General features: G+C 47.5%; 1 protein-coding gene across 1 annotated transcript in view; it reads right to left on the reverse strand.

Annotated features, from left to right (window-relative positions):
* Positions 1–6,941: 6,941 nt before the first annotated feature.
* Fkbp6 (FKBP prolyl isomerase family member 6 (inactive)) overlaps positions 6,942–22,371 on the reverse strand; it is an 82,014-nt gene continuing 66,584 nt past the window's right edge. Inside the window, exon 9 of the mRNA XM_076923167.1 lies at positions 6,942–7,490. The gene's annotated coding sequence lies outside the window, so the exon portion shown is untranslated. The remainder of the gene's footprint in view (positions 7,491–22,371) is intronic.

The following is a 22,371-nucleotide window of genomic DNA, read 5'->3' on the forward strand; positions in this document are numbered from 1 at the left end:
GGCTGGCCTCGAACTCAGAAATCCGCCTGCCTCTGCCTCCCAAGTGCTGGGATTAAAGGCGTGCGCCACCACCGCCCGGCTAGTCTTTTTTTTTAATCAAGGGTTTGTCACTTACGTTTCTTCTACAGGGCACGTCAGTGCAGACTGGTCTCAGTCCAGGCTACCTGCTGTGTACTGCCACTCCATCTTGTCCATGTGGCGGGGGTTCCTTTAATAATTATCACTGAAGGGGCTGGAGAGGTGCTTGGCAGATAGCAACACTGGATGCTCTTCCAAAGGACCTGGGTTCCATTCCCAGGACCCACATGATAGCTCATGACATCTGTAATTCCAGTTTCTGTGGATCCAATACTCTGGTCAAGCTGCTGTGGGCACCAGGCACACACATGGTGCTCACAAACACAGGGCAAACACATACATGTAAGCAAAACACTCATATACATTAAAAATCATTTTAAAAAGCATCATAGTTAGGTATGGTGGACTTAAATAGCAGCATTTGAGAGGCAGAGGCAGGTGGAGCTCTGTAGGCAATTTGGTGTACATAGGAAGCCACCTAAGGCTATCTAATGAGGCCCTGTCTCATACAAAAATTATCATAGTTATTATTACTTTGGTTGTATTGGGGATTGAACTTGGGGCCTTCTACATGACAGGCAGTAACTCTGTCACCGAACCATGCCTCCACCCTTGCCCCTACCCCCAGCTCTTCACCGAGGACCACTGGATTCTGAGGTACCACCAAGCTGTGCATCCACTGTCTCTTCTCTCTTTTCTTTGAAACAGGATATTTATTTATTTATTTAATGTTTTTTTGAGACAGGGCTTCTCTGTGTAGTCCTGGCTGTCTTAGAACTCACTCTGTAGACCAGGCTGATCTCAAACTCACAGAGATCTGCTTACCTCTTCCTCCCTGAGTGCTGGGATTAAAGGCGTGCACCACCACCCTCCAGACAGGGGCTTGATAAGTTACTCAGGCTACCCTTGAACTTGTTCTCCTATCAAGGCAGGTCTTGAACTTGAATTCCCCCCATTTCAGCAGTACCCATAAGGAGTTAACAGTGAAAAGAGCCTTGCTGAGACCTAGGCTGAGTGAGTAGGTATGGAGGCATCTTACTGTTGGCTTCTATGATACCCACTCTAGACCCTCCAAAAGCGATCTGAGCTCTCCATCACTGCCCCAAGTCTGCAGACACCTTGGATTCCAGGGACAGCAGAGCTTTGAAGACAGATCACTTAGGATATCAGCTTCCAAGCAGAAGCAGTCACCTGAACCAGTGTGTCCCCTCGAACAATGACTTCTGAGGACCACCTCACAGAGCTGAGACAATCATCAACCAGACTATGCTCTGACCAGGTCTGCTTAACTACGAATGCCTGTAACCCACAGCGATTCTTCCTCAGATTAAACTTAATGTTCATGTCAGTACCCTCCAAACAGTCTTGGGGTCCCTAGACCCCTTCATCTGTCTCTCTTTCAGATACAAAACTTGGCTCTCTGCTTTCTCCTGACATTTTCTGTAACTGTATGGGAAGATGGCCATGGCTGGTTCGTTGGGGCTTTTCAAGCCAGGGCTTTAACCACGGGGTCTCACGAACAACGAGGGACTTTCCCTAGAAAGAGGCTCGGTATGCCAAGTGCTTGCCACACGGTGATGAGGACCCAAGTTTGATTCCAGAACTTGTGTTAAAAAGTCAGGCATGGTGGCTTGTGGCTGTAACCCCAGCATGGGGGAGGCAGAGAGAAGCAAATCCCAGGAATTTGCCAGCCAATCTACCCAAAGCCACGAACTTTAGTTTCAGTGAGAGACCCTGTCTCAAGAAATATGATGGAGCTGCGTGTGGTGACATAAACCTTTAAACTCAGCACTCTGGGAAGAGAGGGAGGTGGATCTCTCTGAGACTGAGGCCAGCCAGAGTGAGATTTTTTTTTTTTTTTTTTTTTTTAAAGAGTCACTAGCCAGATGGTGGTGGCACATGCCTTTAATGTCAGCACTCAGGAGGCAGGCACAGGCATATCTATGAGTTCGAGGCTAGCCCGGTCTACAGAGTGACTTTCAGGACAGTCAGGGCTATATACTAAGACCCTGTCTTAAAAAAATTTCTCCAGAGTTCTGGAGGAACGAGCCCCTGTGTGTGTTTTAAGTCTGTGCAGTCAGGATACACATTGTACCCTGTGTGTTGCCTGCCTCTATTGCTACCTGGGTCCCCTTCCTGATCCTGGAACTGTGTGCTGAGAACCTGTTCCACTCCAGGAGTGTGGCTATTACATTCTTGACCATGGCCCCACTGTCAGCAATGTACCACCTGAAGTACTGAGTGTCCCAGGGGCCAATGGCTGGGCCTGACGTGGGCCTGACGTGGGCTATGTCGCCCCCTATCGCCTGATGTGTTCCGCATGAGCCAGCTTAATCCTTGTGGACAAGGTCCCCAGAGCTCAAATCCTTATTTCCGTGGTGTGTGTGTGTGTGTGTGTGTGTGTTGTGTACATCCCATGTTGCAGGGCAGAGGACAACTTGCAGGAATTGTTTCCACCATGCTGACCCTGTGGCTGGAACTCAGATGACCAGGCTTGACCACATGTGCTGATACCCTGTGCTAGCTCACAGTCCCTCAAATTTCGTTTTTGAAAGAGGCAAGTGCTGGGCAGTGGCGGCACACACCTTTAATCCCAGCACTTGGGAGGCAGAGGCAGGTGTATTTCTGAGTTCGAGACCAGCCTGGTCTACAGAATGAGTTCCAGGACAGCCAGGGCTACACAGAAAAACCCTGTCTCCAAAAACAAACAAACAAAAAACAAAACAAAACAAAAACAAACAAAAAACCAACCAGCCAAACAACAACAAACCCGAAAGAGACAAGCAAGACTGGGGTGGGAGTGGAGCAAGCTTGAGGCTACCCTGGGCAAGTGAGACCCTCTTTTAATATAAAAACACAAAGAAGGGCTGGGTGTGTGGCTTAGCTGCAGGTCTTTCCCGACATGCACAAGGTCCTGGACTTCAGTGCTCAGCAGTGGACAAAAACAACCAAACCAAACCAAACCAAACCAAACCAAACCAAACCAAACCAGCAACTGGTGGAGTGATGGGATCTGAGGGCCGGGGTGTGCTTCAGTGTAGAACACCAGCGAGCATGAGCAGATGCTCAACACTAAGCACTTGTACTCACTTTGAGCCCACCTGTGCCACCTGATACAAGCCCTTCCTTCCCTCAGACTCAGAGGCTGATTCTGAAGTAACCCTGGGTATTCACTCCATTGTGGCTAGGGCAGACCCTGGGAGGGGATCATCCTGCTGTGTCTGACTAGGAAGATGGTTCTGGAAGCTTCTGATTCTTTCTAAGGCAGCCTTTTCCGTCCTAGGTGAGTGTGGATCCTCCTGCTGTTGGTCACACAAGGGTGGCCGGCTGAGCTGAAGGAGGAGTGCAGCAGAACCCAGGCCCATGGCTTCCCAGAGGTGGCAAGAGCCATCCATTACCTGTTCCCACATTACTCACAGGGAGTCTGACTCTGTGGCATCCACATGAGCACATTTCACAAGAACACATATGAAGACCATATGAAGCATGGGAAAGGACAGGTGAATGGAGACAACATGGTGAAGCAGGTGTACATAGCTTGATCGTCTGTGCTGCAAGTTAGACAGGGGAGATCAATGCCCTTACCTGAGAAGGGAATACAGCTGAAAATCGTGGGGCACGCCTGTCATCCCTAATACTGGGAGGGCTGAGGCAGGAAGATTTCAAGTTCAAGGCCTATTTTGGCTACAGAATGAGATCCAGGCCTGACTAGGCAACTTAGGAGACCCTAAGCAACAGAGAGTTTAAATAAATAAATAAATAAATGCCTGACATACAACTTAGTAACAGAAAAGTTGCCTAGAACCCCCAGTGAGGGGCTGGGGGCGTGGCTCAGTGGTAGAGCCCCTGCCTAGAATACCCCAGGGAGGGGCTGGGGGCGTGGCTCAGTGGTAGAGCCCCTGCCTAGAATCCCCAGTGAGGGGCTGCGGGGGCGTGGCTCAGTGGTAGAGCCCCTGCCTAGAATCCCCCAGTGAGGGGCTGGGGGCGTGGCTCAGTGGTAGAGCCCCTGCCTAGAATCCCCCAGTGAGGGGCTGGGGGCGTGGCTCAGTGGTAGAGCCCCTGCCTAGAATCCAGGAATTCAAGGCCATTCTGGACGATTACATAGCAAGATCCTGTCTCAAACAGCAAACAACAAACAACACAGGAAACTAAAAGAGAAAATTCAGTTTTGGTTCATGAATTGTAACAAGATCACCTTGACTGTGTTGGATGGCCTTGCATGCTCTCCTATTCAGATATCAGAGGAGTAGCTAATGTCAGGCAGGGAGACATGTGGGAGCTTGCAGTGCTTACTGAAGCGTTTGTGTGAGGACAACTGCTGTGGGCACCACTAGCAGGTGCCACATACCACGCACCCAGCTGTATCAGTGACCTGAGACCTCTCCCTTATTCTTTAACAGATGAAACGTCCCTGGGGTAGCCATGCTTTGATTTCTTTTCCCCGTTCCTTGGAAGAACTTGAAATGTTCTGCTTTCTTGAGTCCCCAGCCATAGTTAAGCTAGCTACTGTGACAAGACACCTGACATAAAAAAAATGGCTTACCCTTGTTCATATTCCAGAGGTTTTAGTACATGGTCAGCTGGGCCTAGGGAGAGGTAAGCAGGTGGCGGCTGGACGGCAGGATGCAGCCAAGCTGCTCACCTCATGGTGGCCAGAAAGAACAAGAGGAAGAGACAGGGCCAAGCTAGTCCCAGTGGGGGATATCCTCCTACCAGGCCTCACTTGGTATAAGCTATTCAGCTATGAACTCATCCCTGGGTTGACAAGGATGACTTGGTGCCCTCTTGATCTACTCTGCTCTCAGGAGTGCCCCAGCTGGGGACGGAGACATCAACACAGGCGCTTTTTCACCCAAAGGGCACATTCAAATAGTAACAATGGTGCAGGGTGAGCATCCTTACATCCAAATGGCAACAATGGTACAGGATGCGCATCCTTTTAGCCCTGTGTCACTGTTTTAAAAGAATCCTAGAAGTGGCCATGCTGGGTTGTATTGAGTGTCTTATATTTAAAACATTTACTTTGTGTGTGTGTGTGTGTGTGTGTGTGTGCGCGCGCGCGCGCGTGCGCGCACACCTGAGTGTTAGGTACCTGCAGAAGCCGGAAGATGGTGTTGGTTCCCTGGGAGCTGGAGTGACAGGTAGTCGTGAGCTGCCATGGGTGATGGGAAGTGAACTTGGGTCTTCTGAAAGAGCAGCACTCACCTTTAACTACTGAGCCATCCTTTTTGAAACGGGGCCTCACTATATAACCCTGGCTGGCCTGGAACTCACCAGGTAGACTAGGCTGGCCTCAAACTCCAAGACACCTGCCCGCCTCTGGCTCCTAAGCACTAGGATTAAAGGCAAGTGTCACCATACCTGCTCCCCCCCCCCCATTTAAAAAAAAAAAACATTTATTCTGTGTGTACATGCAGGCTCCTAGGTGATTCTAAATCCAGGCAAACTGCCAATCAAGACTTTGCATGCAAGGGGGGAACAGTATACTTGACATGACTGTTCCATTGGCTGGTCAGAGTAAAGTTTGACACACATGAGAATACCAGAGGCATCTGATAAGTGTCCAGAGCACAGAGAAAGTAGACTGAGCATAACAGCAGAGTAGACATGGCCAGGTCTAGAGAAGAGGGAGGAAATAGTGGGGAGAAAGAGAGAGAGAGAGGGAGGGAGGAAGAGAGAGAGAGAGAGAGAGAGAGAGAGAGAGAGAGAGAGAGACAGAGAGAGAGAGAGACAGAGAGAGACAGAGAGAGAAGACAGAGAGAGAGAGATACACACACACACAGAGACAGAGACACACAGACACACAGTGAGAATGAGAGAGAAGAGGCTAGCCAGAGATAGTGTCCTGAGAAACACCTAGGTTATAAGAAGGGTAAGTAGCTAGTGGGAGGGAAGCCATGGCTGGAGGGAGTCTTGGGCAGGGGATGTGAGAAGGACAGGATGTTATAGAGAGGCATGGGCTTTGATGTGTAACCACAGGTAGCCATCTGTAAGAGAAATGGCTCCTTTTGGCAGATGGGACCTGGTCTCACAAGTCCCCCCTGGCCCCCAAGGAATGGGGCTTTTATCTCATCAACAGAAATCCTATAGTTCAGACCCTGCACTCATTTCTGGATATTTGGACACCTGAGACCTAGCAAAGACCAACAATCCCATCCAAATAGAGACATTGTGGTGGGGCAGCCTGGAATCCCAGAACTTACAGCTGAGGCAGAAGGATCATTAGCACTAGACCAACTGATACACATACTGAGTTGTAGGCCAGCCTGATCTATAAAGGGAGACTCTGTTTCAAAGCCGCCCTCTTCCTGAGAAGCACAACTAGGTAGAGGACCACGAGGCATGGACTTTCACTTGCAGATTGCTCTGGTTGAGCTCAGAGGGAAGATGGGGAAGCAGGAGAGAAGGGTAACTGGCTGTGGTGGGGAGAAAGGCAGGACAGCAGCAGACAGCATTCCTGAAGGATGGCCAGGCAAGGGGTCCAGGGCCAGCAACAACCATGTGAAGGGGTATTCAGGTTGACAAGGAGGCCTGGGGGCAGGGTGAGTGCTGTGTGAAAGCCCCTGCCCCGTGTGTATTCTGCTGGGAACAGAACAGCTGGGAGGTATCTGAGAGGGAAGAAGGGTGCTCTGCTTCAGCCCCAAGAGGAAGTACAGGACGCTAAGACTAATTGGCTTTCAGTTTCCAATTAACTTGCCTGGCCACAGCTCCCACAGAGATGTCAAGTGTGCTCCTTGTCCAGGTGCATGGAGAGTCCGTGGCTCTAGTAAACAGACCCAGTTCCCACTCTTGCTGCTCTCTGCAAATGGCTTCCTCTGCCCGACCATGGACTTCAGGAGTTAAGCCCAATTCACACAATGAATACTGCTAGGACAAGAATGTGTTTTATTTACAACAAAAACAATGGTAACATAATTCTCTTCAAAAAAAAAAAAAAAAAAAACAAAAAAAAACCAACTGAATATACAAAGCCTTTCTATCAGCACTGACCTCCTGACATCAGCAGTTGGAAAGGAGGTGGGGGTGAAGCTGGGGGGGGGGTAAGCCAAGAACTGACAGTCTCAGTCTCTCTCTCTCTCTCTCTCTCTCTCTCTCTCTCTCTCTCTCTCTCTCTCACACACACACACACACACACACACACACACACTCACACTCCTTCACATACATACACACACACACACACACACACACACACACACACACACACACACACACACACTACTTTCCAGAGTACTTTTCTGCTGTCGGGGACTACCCTATGCTACTGTGTATGAACCTGTAGAACAGTCTGGCGGGCTGGCAGGGTGCTGCTGTCTTCCAGGGTGGCTGCAGCAGTCTGCACTAGGGAGCTCCATCCATGCCCAGCCACAGTACGATGGAGGAGTCCAGTCTTGCTTGCAGTAGCTGAGACCCTAGGAATGGAACACAGTGTAAGGCATACGACAGGACCTGCAGTCTCAGAAGAAAGTAGCTACCAGGAAGGCCAGAATGTGGTATCACACACAAGTAGAGAGGAAGTCAGGACCCACATGGGTCTGTGGTCCAGGGAACAGGCATAGTTCCCTGACAGGTGACACAGTGAGCCGAATGCTGTTAAGTACAGCCTCCTTGGTGGCTTCAGGAAACCAGAACCATGAACACAGAAACAACAACAAAATATGTAGGCTCCAACCTCAGAATGTCAGGTCCAAAAATTTTCCAGTTGGGCTTCCAATTGGTTAGATTTTTTTTCTTTTTAAAAATGTCTTTTTATTTTATGTGTACAGGTGTTCTGCCTGCCTGTGTCTGTGCAGCATGTGCATGAAGTGCCTGCAAAGTCCAGATCTCTTCAAACAGGAGTTACAGGCAGCTGTCAGCTGTCAGGTGGGTACTAGGAATTGAGCCAGGGACTTCTAGAAAAGCAACTGAGCCATCTTTAGCCCTCAATGTCTTTTCTTGGTTGTACGGAGCCTGAGGCCAACCTTAAGGGTCATTCCTAAGAGGCTGCCCAACTTGGGCTGTGTTTTCTTTTTTTAGACAGGTTCTTACTAGACCAGGCCGGCCTTCAATGTACAGAGATTCACCTGCCTCTGCTTCCCAAGTGCTGGGATAAAGGACTGCTCCATCATGCCTAGTCCTGCCTTGCCTTTTGACCCAGGCTGTCTTATCAGCTGGCCTGGTGTTCAGTGATCACCTGGCTTTTTTGCATGGGTTCTTGGGCTGTTTGCTAAGGCTGAGTATCTAAAGCACTGATGTGGGTAGTTCTTCAAGGCATTTGCTATTTCCAACTGTTTTTTCAAGGAGCACATGTCTTTTTTTTTTTTTTTCCCAAAGATTTATTTATTTTATCTATATGAGCACACTGTAGCTATCTTTAGACACACCAGAAGAGGGCATTGGATCCCATTACAGATGGTTGTGAGCCACCATTTGGTTGCTGGGAATTGAACTCAGGACCTCTGGAAGATCAGTCAGTGCTCTTAACCGCTGAGCCATCTCTCCAGCGTATATGCCTTTAAACTATTTCAAGATGGAATGGTACCCCTAAGGCCACCCATGGCATCCGCTTTTCAGTGGCTACTGAGACCCCTTGCATGGTCAGAGCCTCTCACAATGTTACCATTCACACTAGAGGTACAGGACAACTTCTCCATGATCACCCATCTTCCTATGCAGACAGTCAATGCACATCTGTACAGAGGCTTGGCTCCCCTCCTTCTACACAGGATGGAGGGAGCTGAGCTGGCGTACAGACACAGTTGTCTGAAGCACTGCGCATGGAAGAGCTGCTACACACTGCCTGTCTTAGCTGAGCATCCCATCAAGCAGCCGCTTAGGGAATGCAACACTGTCTCAGGGAAGCAGCTTCCTGCACAGAGGAGCAGCACATCTATTCCTGCCACGTCAGAGCAACTGCATAAACCATAGTGAGTCAAATGGGGAGGAGGGAGAAAGGGCCTTTGTGCTAGAAGGTAGTTGGTAATACTTTCCATAAAAGCCCTTGGTGAAATAATTTCTTTAAATTGATGTTGAAAAGAATGTCTAAACTCAAAGCCAGCACCATGGTCAATGTCAGAGGGCAATGGCTCCATTGCAGGACCAGAAGATAGACCTGTGGTTTCGTCTATCACCACTGATCAGGGAGGACAAGTGTGGGAAAACCCTGCTAACTAAGGTCCAAGTCCATCACTGACCGAACAGCCTTCTGGAGTTCAGTATGTAATGGAGGACTCTCTTCACTGGCAGGGCTTCTCCTTCCCTGACCTTGTCTGGGGAATTCAACCCCCCCACATGCCTCTAACTGGGGAATGTCATGTAGCCTTAGATTACAGGATTAACTCTGTTTCTCTTCAGCTTGAGCCCGAGACTGCTACAAGGCTTCCCCGTGCTAATGAGGCATGTTGGTAACCTAAGCCTTCAGTGAATGACCTTTGCCCATCCTGGATGTTTCTATTTCTTATCCCTCAAATTATATAAGTCTTGAATCACCCCAAGAAAAGTTGATCTGATTCCCCATAGTTGGTCCTGATGTGATCATTCACCACACGTACTCATATGGCTTCTGAACCAGTTGGTCGTCTCTGCCCCCACTGCCCTCTTGGTCCAATATTGGCCTATGATCCCCAAGGGCAGAGAGAGAGTCACAGACAAGTTCTGAATAAAACAAGGATGTTAATCTGGAGCAGGAAAGAGTCCAGCTCAGGATGCAGATGTCCAGTGCATCCTTCAAAGCTGCTGACATAATACAGCTGACTGACAACTCTCAGGTAGCTAAAGCAAGAGGCCTGAGAGAAATCAGTGGATAGCATTTACCCCATAAGCATAAGGACCTGTTTGATCCTTAGCACCAAGACATAAAACAACCCCCACCACTACCCACAAAAATAAAACAACAAAACAACCACTACAATGCAGGTTAGTGGTACATATATATTTGTAACCCAGAGCTGGGGAGGTGCAGATGGGTGGAGTGCCTGAGACTAGCTAAGCAGCCAGCCTAGCCAAATTGATAACTCCAGGTTCAGTGACATATCTTGTCTCAAAAAAAAAAAAAAAAAAAAAAAGGCAGATGTGGGGCATGGTGGCACAACCCTTTAAAGTTAGTACTTGGGAGACAGAGATAGGCAGATCTCTGAGCTCTAGGCTAGTCTGGGCTACATGGTGAGACCACATTTCAAAGACAAAACAAAACTGATGTATAAATGAGATCTAGGCTCAAGAGATCTGAGTACTTGGTCCCTTTTGAGTAGTTGGTGGCCTTATTTGGGAGGTTGAGGAGGTGTGGCCTTGCAGGAGAAAGTATGTTAACGGAGATGAGCTTTGAGGTTTCAAAGCCATGTGCCATTGCCAGTTCATTCTCTCTACTCCCTGCTTGTAGTTTGAGGTGAGTTCTCAGCTGTTGGAGTCACCATGCCTGCTGGCTACCACACTGCTGTGATGGGGATGGACTCTTACCCAAATAAACCCTTCCTTCTTGATCATGATTTTTATCGCAGCAACAGAATCTAAACTAACAAAAAACAAACCAAGAAGTGGCAAAGATTGCAGAGGAGAACACTGCAGAAGACAGCTACAGAACAGACTCTGACGGTAACAAAGGGGCTGGGACGGCCGATGGGAAGGCCATCTGCAGGATGCTCAGGATTCGGAACACTTGCTCTGCAACCATGGGAACAGAAGTATACATCTCAGAAAATCAAATATTTATACTGTTTTAAAGACAGAGCTTTCCTTTTCTTCATATAAAAGTTCTATAAGGGATCCTATCACTTCCCACACAGGCCTTCCCCTCTCAGTATATACACTTCACAGTACTTAGAGCTGGGTTTTCCTACTCTGTGGACTCTCTCTTCCACCCTTCTCTATCCCTTTCCTCCCACCCTTTCAACTTCCTAATGCTAGATAAGAAAAAGAATAGAGGGGAAATGACAGAGATCTCTGAATTAAGTCAGGGGGCAGTGAATTATCATTAGACTACTTCCTGCTGACTAAGGGTGTACAGTTCCTTGGGGCAAGTTTGATCTTTACTGTTAGGATATCTATTATTTCTTCCTCCTCCTCTTTCTCTTCTTCTTCTTCCTTCCTCCCCCCAACCCCCTGCATATGACTACTTAACAAACCACAACCAACAACAACCAACCTATTAACAGCCCTCTTCTAGGGTCCTAGCATGTATATACTCTGTAAAACGTCCTCAGAATTCCAAGCATCACACAACTGCAGAAACTGCAGCTGGCAGAATCATGGCAATGCTAGGGCCTGAGGTAAATGACAGTCACCTGCTGTGGACAATGTGAAGCAGCCCCATGTCCCCTACCTAGGATTAAAACAAAACATATTCCTATATTTCTATGTTTTTAAAGAAGTCAGATTCTCACTACAGAGAGTAGCCATTTTTACCCTGTGGAGCAAATACATCACACATGGGGGAGTCCTGTCTTGTTTTAGCAGCTGCTGCTACTGCTGCTTACTCCTTTTATCAAGAAGTCAAAGCTCTATGCAAACAATTTCAATGACACAGATTTAGAGCTCAACAACTGTCCAGACTGTCAGTCCTGGTCCACCCTCCCAAGGAGTCGATTCCTGTGGTCCTTGTCCTAATCATCCTTGGCAAATGGATGTAACCCACGTAAGTTCTTTAGGTTGCTTTAGCTTTGTTCATGTTTGCACTGATACCTCTCCATACGTTATCTCTTCTATGGCTCAGACACATGAGTCTGCACAAGCTGTTTGCAGACACTGCTTTCTCTCTAACAGGAGTCTCCAAGCAGATGGAAACAAACAGTGTTCTGCTTACGTATGTAAAACTTTTATTCCTTTTGCCAACTTTGGGAAATTCCTGTCTCTCGTGGCATTCCCATAAGTCTCAGCACAAGTCATAATTAATGCCCTCAGTTATTACTCAAAAATCAAATACATAAGCAAAAAAAGGAAAACTAAGGGACTGACTGCTCAAGAGTAACTTGATTATATTTTAAAACTTTTATGAATTTAAAGCAGTTTATACTTTAAATTTTTATAAATAGTTCCTCTCAATTTCCATAACACCTGTGGTAAAACATAATAAACAAGGAGCTGAACCCAAACCAATGGTTTATATAAACTCCCTCAAGGGCCCAATCAATGGCTGGACCCTATGCCACTTTTTAATTAGAGCTGAGGCCCTGCATCTGTGCTTTCTCCTACAGGCCCTAGGTAAAGCCATAGGACGTGGCACCAGAAGACAAGGAGAAATCCTCTGTATCTCAACCCATGTCATTAACCCTGACACCTGGGTGAGTTGCTGCAAGAGACAACATAAACACTATCACCAACTTCAACCTTCAACTACCTTCCAGCCTGGGAAGACATCACACACTCAAGCAATGCAGCTCAACATATCCTTGGAGAACCCGAGTCTGAAAAACACCCGGCAAAACATTCTTACAGATATCCATACAACAAGCTAGGTGGCCTGTGCACACCTAGGACCCTAGCTCTGAGCAGGGTAGAGACAGCAGGGAGCCCCTAGGGCTGGCTAGCTTCCAGGCTCACTGACAAAACAAGAGCCCTGGCTTCAGGTAAAGACTCTGCTTCAAAGCAATGGACAGAGAGAGATGGGAGGACAAGCAGCACTCCTGTGTCTCGGCGTACATGTGTACATGCACCTACACAGACAAGTGTACATATATAAATTAAATAATCACATCTTTTTGTGTTTTCCCTTTTCTACAATAATTGAATCTTTAGAAACACACAAAAGGATATGGTAATACTCATGGCATGAAAATATGAGGTGGTTCTCATGTGCTGACTTATACCCAAAATACATTTACAAATATTCTAGTATATAATGTATTTGTAGAGAAAATAAATATACATTTAACATTTACAAAATTTACCCAAAGCTTCAATAAAAGTCACAAGGACTATCAGTGCTGGTTGCCTCTGCAGGGCAGTCTCCGGGCCTGGGAAGACTTACTGTCCCTTTTTGGAATGTTGGTTCAAAATATTAAACATGGACTATTTTCCCCCAAACCCAAAAGGTGAGTGTACTGAGCAGCTGGCTGGCTGCTAGACGTCAAAGGCAGCTCCTGAGTGCATGCTGGCAGCACGCCAGACCCTTCCCCTTTGGGAAGCCGGTACAGAGACAGGTTTGTCTGCCCTGTGTCAGATGCCTTAGCTTCAGTGTGCTCTGAGTACTCAGGTGGCAAGATCCCTGTCACACCAGGCCTTTTGTGTGGCTCAATGAGTTGAATTTACCAACTGGAACCGATAAGAAGTAACGTCTTACTTAGCCTGACAGAGAAGGAGTCAGAAGAGAATCGCTCCTGTTTCACTATGAAAACCCAGTGTGCACATCACAGATGTGAGTGTTTGCAGCCAGAGACCCAAAAGACAATGGAAGAGACACAGCCCGGTCCGAGGGCAGACTCCAGCTGAACCTAAGCAAGCTATTCCCACGGCCTCCCTCCAGAAAAGGCCCAGGCCAGTGTGAAACAGAAATTGATGGAGTGATACCATCAGTGTCCACAGTTGTCACCCACACAATGAGCAGTAACTGAAGAAGAGTGTGAACGTGGAACAGAGACAGGATGGAGCAGCCAGACAGTGCTGCCACCTCCAGTGCAGGCTGCAGACCTGGGATGCTTACAACACATGGAACCGGAGGACAAAGGGCTGAGATCAGGGCTAGGAAGCAGAATTCAGCTCCAGGGTGGCTGCCCTTCCAGCACTTCCCTATGGTTCTGCGACAGCCACTCGGTCCTCAGACTGATGTGAACCTCATTAATGAGAAGCTTCTGGAACCATTAAAGGTCAGTCTTTTGAAAGCATAGTGATGCTGGATATGGTGGTGTATGCCGTAATCTGAACACTTTCAAGGCTGAGAGAGGATCGCAGGTTTAAGGGTAACCTGGACTATATGACAAGACACTGTCTCAAAAAACCCACACCCCACAGATGAAAGCTATAGCTCCTGCTCCAAAGCCCTAGTGGAGAGATGTAGGGCTGGGGAGGCCTGGTGGGGAAATCACCTGCCACTAGGCATGAGGACCTGTCTTTGATTCCCAAGTATCCACATAAACACTTAGGCATGTGACACACCTGCAATCTCAGTGTTGGAGCCCAGAGACAGGCAGGTCTCTGGGGGCTCAAAGGCCAGCCAATCTAGCCATTAGTGAGCTCCAGCTTCAGTGAGAAACACTGTCTCAAAACATAAAGTGGAGAGTCACTGAGAAAGATATTTGACATCACTCTCTGGTGTAGACGCCATGTGCACACACACACAAACACGCATGCACGCGCGCGTGTGCACACACACACACACACACACACACACACACACAGGGCAGATTCAGACCTTTCATGAGGCTGCTTAACCAGCTCTTCCCTAGAATGCCTTACACCTGAACAAAACTAACACCTTGGGCACCCCGCATCACCTCACTGTAGGAGATGGAGCCCATCACTGATACTGTGCTCTGGCCAGATGCTTCTGAGGCTGACCCTCCGTCCCTACCAGGTCTCCTCCACTTGCCTCTCCAGTATGATCTAGCATTCTCTGATGTCACTTTTGCACCTCACTCGCTGGTCCTCTGGGCCCTCTGCCCTCCTTTGGTGCTATGCGTCGGCATGGGTCACCAAGATCCTAGCCTCCTCTTCTGAGTCAGTCATCAGCCTGGGGGATGGTGGCTGAAACATCCTTTACATCGGCATCACATGCAAGCATCCACTACCCCCTTCTCACAACATCATCCTACCACCCTTCTTCCAGCAGCTGAAGCTTAAGGTCCAACTTCCACATGGCAGTTTCAAGGTAAGAGTCATACCATCTAATGTGCTACTAGTTATCATCTTCACATTCTCATGGTTACATCTTGAGAACACCCTACTGCTGGGACCCACAGCCAGCTGCAGTCACATGGGAGCCTACCCTGGGCTCCCAAGGGCCTCTGATCTCTGGGTTGCCATGTCTAGGAGGGACCCAGAGCTGTGCATTGGGCATGCTCTGCCTTCAGAGTATGGTCCCAGCAATGCCAGTCAAGTGTCCCCCATTCTCCCCAGACCGGACAGTCTGGCCCTTGTCCCCACCATCCCTCTTGCCACTATCACTTAGTCCTTTTTAGACATTTGACTTCAATCCTCCCTCAAGGGTGTCCAACCTGGGAGTGGCAGCATTTAACTAAGAACAGCTATGGGTGTGGCCTGTGATGTTACTTATAACACTCAACTTTAATAGTGTGTGTGTGTGTGTGTGTGCGTGTGTGTATGCACGTGCACACGCACCAGGTGGCAGTGGTGGTGCACACCTTCAATCCCAGCACTTGGGAGGCAGAGGCAGGAGGATTTCTGAGTTTGAGGCCATCCTGGTCTACAGAGTGAACTCCAGGTCAGCCAGGGCTACACAGAGAAACCCTGTCTTGAAACAAACAATTTCTTTTTCAGTCATTCAGTGTGGTTCTCATGCATGAACCTGTTGGCAATACTTGCTGTGATGGGAAGGCTGTGCTGCTGTAGACAGTACTCACTGTCTGTGCTGTCAGAGCTCCCGGTGGAAGTGGTGGCACATCTACAGTTGTTGAAGTCTGTGGATGTCCTGGGACCAACTCTACAGGAGCCCCTGCAAGCCCAATTCTGTTCCCCAGGTCTTTTACATTTTTCAGTTTTACATCTGCTTATTCTGTGCATGTGTATGTTGTGTGAGTGGCTGTACGTGTCTATAGTGCACATGTGGAGGTCAGAGGACAACTTTCAGGAGTTGGTTTTCTCTTTCTACTATGTGAATCCTAGTGACTGAACTCAGGTTATGCGGCCTGAGTTTCCTGTTTTGGGTGACAGCCCCTCCCCCCAGCCCTGCATCTGCATGCACTCTGGCCCCCTTTCTCTCACCAATCATGCTTCTTCTCTGATTCCCCTCCAAGTAAATCTCTGCCAGTCACCTCTACGGTCATGTCCTGTAATATCTCACATTCCAAAGCTACAAAGTCAACATGGCTGTGGTGAGCTGTGAGAGGCCAGCTAGCAAAGCTGCTGACGTGGGGCCTCCTCTACTGCCTCTCTCATCTGCTCCACTCCATCAGCAACTGTGAGACTTTGTGTCTGGCTGTCCCCGTCCTCTCCACACCACGTTCTATGCTCAGGCCTTCCTTATCTTGTCTGTGAATGGCAGACTCCTGATCTCAGTCTGTCTTCCCCCATCCCTCCTTTCAGTAACCAGGAAGGGCTGACACACTAGAAGAGAATGTTCTAGAGCAGAGTGCTATGTTCTCATGCAGGAGAGCCAGGATGCCTGTACTAGCTGCTGCACCAGGCTGGGAGTGGCCAGTAAGTGCTGCTGTGTAAAATAGTCCTCTAGATGTCTTTGGACAGTTTCTTTCTCAGTTATGCACAATAAAAACCTTCCCCCAACAATGGAGCAGCCATGTAGACGGCTTCTTTACTGTGTTCCTATATATATTATATAAATATAATCTGGTGCTGAGACCCGGGAGGAACACGAACGGACCCTCTTTCCAAGCAGCCTGTTCTCTCCTAACTGAACCAAGCTGCTGATCTGACTGTAGTTTCTATCACTTGTTTCCGTTGGCTCCTGCCATGGACTGCATTTGACTTCTAAGTCTAGAGTCTGACTCTGTAGCTGCTCTCTCCTCCACCTGCCCTTACCACGGTCTCTCCTCACCTGCTCACTAACTGTCCTCTAACTGCTCTGCTGCTGGAACCTGCTGTGCCCTTCTGGGCACCCACTACATGGAAAGGCTCTTTCCACCTCACTGGCAAGCTGGAGTCTGCTGTATGCTCCTCCACTGTGATGCCTCTCTCTGCTAAGGCAGCTACCCTTCTTCCTCTACTGAAACAGGAGTTCCTATTTGCCACCCTTTCCTCTAAGCCTCTCTCATCTCTTCTTTGCTGCTTCAGAAGTCCTTCTTTACTGCCTGCTGTCTCTTGGCTCACTCACTGTATCTAACCATGGGCTTTTCCCACTTAGAATTAAGACTCTTCACCTGCCTTCTCTAGACTCTTCCCCTCTCAGATTCAGAAATTTCCTTAAAGCCTCACTGTTTTAGAGCAACCAGCTTGACCTCAGTATAGTTCAATGGCCAAAAAAGGGCACACTCAATTTCCAAGAGATCTGTGATTGTAGACACTTCTGCGACTGTCCAAGCAGATCACAGTCCCCAGAGTTTCTCATCTCTAAGCTTTCTCTACTCTCCACTCTCCAAAGTCACATACCTCTATGCTATCTTTACTTTTTGCTCTCAAAAAAAAAAAATCTTAAAATCACTGTTTAAACTCTGTGTATATCAGAATTAGTAAATTTACTGGGTGTGGTTAAAAAAAAATCTCTAACAAAAAGCTTAAAACTTGTAACAAAAAGGCCTGACATATCTGCTACAGCATAGTGTATAGGTAACTTGGAACCAATTCTTGTTTATAAAAAATAAAACTAATGATGTATGTATGCTTAATGATTAAGGTTTATAAATTCAAAAGGCTGTAAAGTCGATTCAGGCAGAAACTGATGTAAATACATATGCCTGGCCTCTTTGTCGTTGATGACTTTGTTAAGCCTTAGCTGTTCAGATAAATGAATCATAAAAAACTGTAACATGTCCCTATGAGAGGATCATAAAAATAAAGTTCCTAGACTCTCTGTAGACTGCATTTATGGTTTAAAGTTTATTTTGATGCTAAAACATCTTCAATTAAATCTTCAATTCAAATTTTAAGGCTCAAACCTACTATGTATAGAACTGTATAATTCTATTCATATAAAAGCTATGTCTTGTAAACTGCTACAGATAATTAAGATATGCAAGAATGTAGGACTGTGAAAGGACAGCATGGTTTCTGGTTGAGCACTGACTGGAAATCACCAGAGACCCTGCAGGTTTCCCTGCAAGGGACAGCATGCATTTCGCCACACTCCCAGACCCCAGGCTCCTGACACAGGACCTCCATTGGTCAGCTCAGTGACTTTCAGGCAAGTAGGACAACACCCGGTAGCTCCTCCACAGGTAGAGGGCATGACTAGAGGCCACAGAGCCTCAAGACAGATCTCCGTGTTAATGAGATACCTAAAGGCCAGAGGGACATAGCCAATTAAACATTCCTTCCTAGACCCTCCTCCTTGTAAAAACCTCAGGCCCTCTCTGAAAATACTGGGGGTATAGTTTTCATCCATTTTTTGCCATGACAATAAATATCTTAAAACCATAGCCTATTTCTCTTCTTTGGGACCCGCTGTGGGGAACCACGGAAAAGGTTTTCAACTACCGAACAGCCGTCCAATCTCCCACAGACGACCTCTCTACGTTTCTAGCCATGGACACCAACTCAAGCAAGCAAGCCAAGCCAGCTGTGACCCAGTCAAGCAAGTGGCTGTGACCAGAACTCTCATCCCAGAGGGACACAGCCAGAGCTTCTCCCACTCCCCGCTTTGCTGCGTCTGATCTAGCCTGTATGCCCCACTTCAGTCTCAACCCTTCCGCAGCATCTCAGTGGCACCTGAGAGCCCAGGGGCCTGAGAATCAACTGGTTCTCAACTGCCTTTTGGCCTGAGGACCCCCAACCCAAGAGCTCTGGCTCCCTGTAGGACCTCGGACTGTGTCCCCCACCCCTGGAGCCGAGTCCCATGGCTTCACACAGCCCAACGTCCACCCAGCACCAGTGTGAAGTGAACACAGTCAAACTCCTGCACCTCTGCCTCTCTGAGCCACAGCCCTAGCCTCTTGCCGGGGCAGACTCAGGACCCACAATTCACCCCAACAACGGACCCATGCTCAGCTACAACCCAACACAACTTAGTGGTCAATCATCTTATGAATGGAAAGCTCTTTAATGTGCTCAGAACTCTGCTCATAGTCATGCTAAGTACAAATGTAACTCCTTTACGGGGACAAGCTTTACCCTTCTGTGACGGTATCAAAGTTAAGTTTCAAGCAAGCAATCAAAAACGAAATTTGTTTAAAATCAGACACACTTAGCTAGGCAGTGGTGGCACACACCTTTAGTCCAAGCACTCTGGAGGAAAGGGAGGTGAATCTTTGAGTTCGAGGCCAGCCTGGTCTACAGAGTGAGTTCCAGAACAGCCAGGGCTACACAGAGAAACCCTGTCTTGAAACAAACAAATAGACAAGAAATTGTGTGTACTTAATAGATCAGAAAATAGCCTCAAGCTCCTCCAAGAGATGTGCTGAATGAACAAGACGTTTAAGGTGCTCAATGAAAAAGTCTTCCCCTGACAGATAGAAATACCAGCTTCTGGTAAGGTACCCAACCCTGAAAGAGAAGTTATCTGCTGTGTAGAGGTGAAAGCCATGGTCTGGTCAAGTGTGTTCTAGAAGTCATCAGCTAGGTGTGTTTGTGCCACGGCCACCTTGGTGGCCCCTGTTGCTCCTGTTGAGATGGCCAGGCCAAATCCAACAGGCAGGGGATGAAGATCTCTCTGGTCTCCTCCTAGCTGCCATGTGATTTCTTCAGGTAGACCTGTGGAGTAATCATTATGGGGAACAAAATCTTAGAGGGAGGGGGTAAGTGCAGGGACAGATGATGTTACTGCACTGGAGAAGAGTTGGGGGAGGAGAGGCTTGGTGGCAGTGATGTTATAAAACACGCAAGATGGGACCTGGAAGAGGGTCCTAGAAGGCAAAGGAAGTTACAACAGATTAAAAGGACAAAATGTTTTGTAACTATCATGTGGTAAGGGCCCACTGACTCCTTTGAGAGATAAACAGCATATAGTCCTTATATTGGAGGGAGTGATGGGGCAACTCTATGAATCAAATAATGGGGGGTGGTGCTCATCCCCAAGGGAGTAGTATATTACAGTCATGGCTCCCTTCTTTCCTCACAGTAAACACTCAGGGTTTCTTTGCAAAGAGCCAGAGGGATAGCAACCATAACAAAGGTAGGATAGAAACCCATCCTTTGTTAGAGTAATGATTATCAGTTCGTCCCAGGAACTCTATCAGGCTATCAGCAAAGTGGAAGTGATTTCTGAATAGCCATTGAATACTGGAGAGAAAAAGGGAGTGACAAGGATGTTGAGTTCTTCTCCTAAGGTTTGCAGGGCTCTGTCCTTGTCACTTCTAGTCACAACAGTGAGTTCATCAACCTCAGTTAGAATTTTAGGTTCATCATCCACTGGGGTATGAAGCCATCTCAGCAATCCCTGGGGCTGATACAGTGCTCCCAGAAGAGTGGGGGGGGGAGCAGTTAAAAATGAGAAGCTGTAGAGCATTGTTGGATCATACCTAGTGAATGCCATGGCTTTCACTATGCACAATGCAGGGCTGCACTGATGATGCCTAAAGCCTCAACTGCCTCAGGAGAGAAAGCTCACAGGAGAAAACGTTTGTACCACCATTTATGAGATCAAAGAGAGGCTGTAGGGTACTGGTGGGAAGAGAAAACAACAGTTGAAGCTAATTAAGGTTTCCAAAAGCTTTCGAGGGAAGTGAAAGTTAAGGTTTGAGGGAATGGAAGAGTGGGTTTTAGAGGGTGTGTACTAAAGTAAGGAAAGTTTCCATTTCCAAGAATGTGATGGGTGGAATAAGCTATATTTTGTGAGGAGCTATTTTAAATCCTAGGGCGGATAGATAAGGTATTAACTGATCCTTACGATGGGAAGGGGAGGTGGAAGAGTCTTCCCTTCACCAAGAAAGATACCATCCATATAAAGATAAATATGGAGACCTTTGTGTAAGTAGGGCCTTAATGCTATGGCAATAGTCTCCTGGCAGACGGTGGACTGTTTGCCATCCCTTGTGGGAGAACTGTCCACTCACAAGGCCAGCCTCTATTAACAAATAGAGGTTATTGAGAATGCAAAGTGTTGGCAGTTCTTCGAGTGAAGGGGGACAGAAAAAAAGCAATCTTTTGTGTTTATTGCTAAGAGAGGGACGCTGGTGGGAAAGGTGGAGACAAGGATTAACCCTCTTTGAGAAGACCCCCAAACTTACATGGTTTTATTGTCCGTCCGTCCTGTAGCAGTCTCCATCTCACTGACCTCTGTTTAATAGCGGACACAGGTTTCCATGTATTGTGGGAAGGGCAACTATGGTATAGCTGCAGTTGTTTTCTTACTGTGTGAGCACTTCAAGTTTTCCCTTGATAGAGTCCACTATTCAACCCAGTTAGGCTACTTGGAGAGTCAGTTGAGTCAGAGAGTTTTATATTTTACAGTGGCCCTTAGAATTGGGGGTAACCCAGGGGAGGGTTTTTAAAGTTTTTATGAGTATAATTATTATTACTGGTATAATCATTTAGCCTATTGTAATTTTCCTTTGGGTGACTAGTGAGAGTAACTTCCAGAGCCTCCAGAATATCTCTTTCTATAACATTAGTGGCAATGTTTCCTGTAAGAGGGTGCATCATGCCTGTAGACCTTTCAGAGTCCTCCCATTTGTAGGCTTTTTTTGGTGGTAAGGGCATGAGAACAACCTTTTATGCCTACAAGCTGAGGCCTAGGAAATTGGTTCCAGGTCTTGTGGGACCTCTTGTTGTCTTAATATTGTTCTATCTGCTCCAGTATCAATAAGGCATTTGAATGGTTTGTCACGTGTTTTCCATGGTTATCTTTGGGTGGGAGCCTTCTGAGATGCTAGAAATCCATAAAGTCTCTATTGACGTTTTACCTCTTACTAATGGGGGCTGCCCCATTTTAAGTTTAATGGCTTGCCATCCTTGTCGTAATGGGAGTGGCAACTTCTCCTCCAGTGGAAGCCTCTATGTTACCGGATACAGACTGTCTTGGAGTGGTGGCACTTCTGGTAGAGGCACTCACCTTCAAGTGTTCCCCCCCCCCTTTTTTTTTTGACACATTTAAAGCAAGTCACTTGTTTTTTATCACTGCTACAAAGGACTGGGCAACAGAAGCAGCCTGATGGTATGCTGTCCCAATATCCGGAGTGGCCACAATCCATCCTTCCTAGTGTTCATCTTTGAGGCCTCGGCAGGGGAGCCTGCACTCAGAAGTCATACTCTCCCCACATGGCTTTTAAAAAGAGGAGGTATTTAGATGCATGGTTATAAATTTATTTTTTCAAGCTTGTTTCAGTTCTAAGAATAAAGTTAGAGTCTCTTCTGGCTTTTGACAGAGGAGGGCAGGGTGATTCTGTCCCAGGCTTGATGTGTACAGAGGTGCATATGATCACAATACCCTGCTAGCTGGGCTGCCTGCTAGGCTCCATGGAGATATCTCTCTAGCTGAAAAGCTCTTCAATAGCCCCATCATCTTGGCCCTGAATCGACCTGACTTGCTGGAGGCATTCATCTCTGAGGAGTCTCCGTTGTAGGAAGAATGGGTGGCCCAGAGAGGAAGAACAGATATTT

This window comes from Arvicanthis niloticus, chromosome 24 (assembly GCF_011762505.2).
Source record: "Arvicanthis niloticus isolate mArvNil1 chromosome 24, mArvNil1.pat.X, whole genome shotgun sequence".
In the NCBI taxonomy this organism is placed as follows: Eukaryota; Metazoa; Chordata; class Mammalia; order Rodentia; family Muridae; genus Arvicanthis; species Arvicanthis niloticus.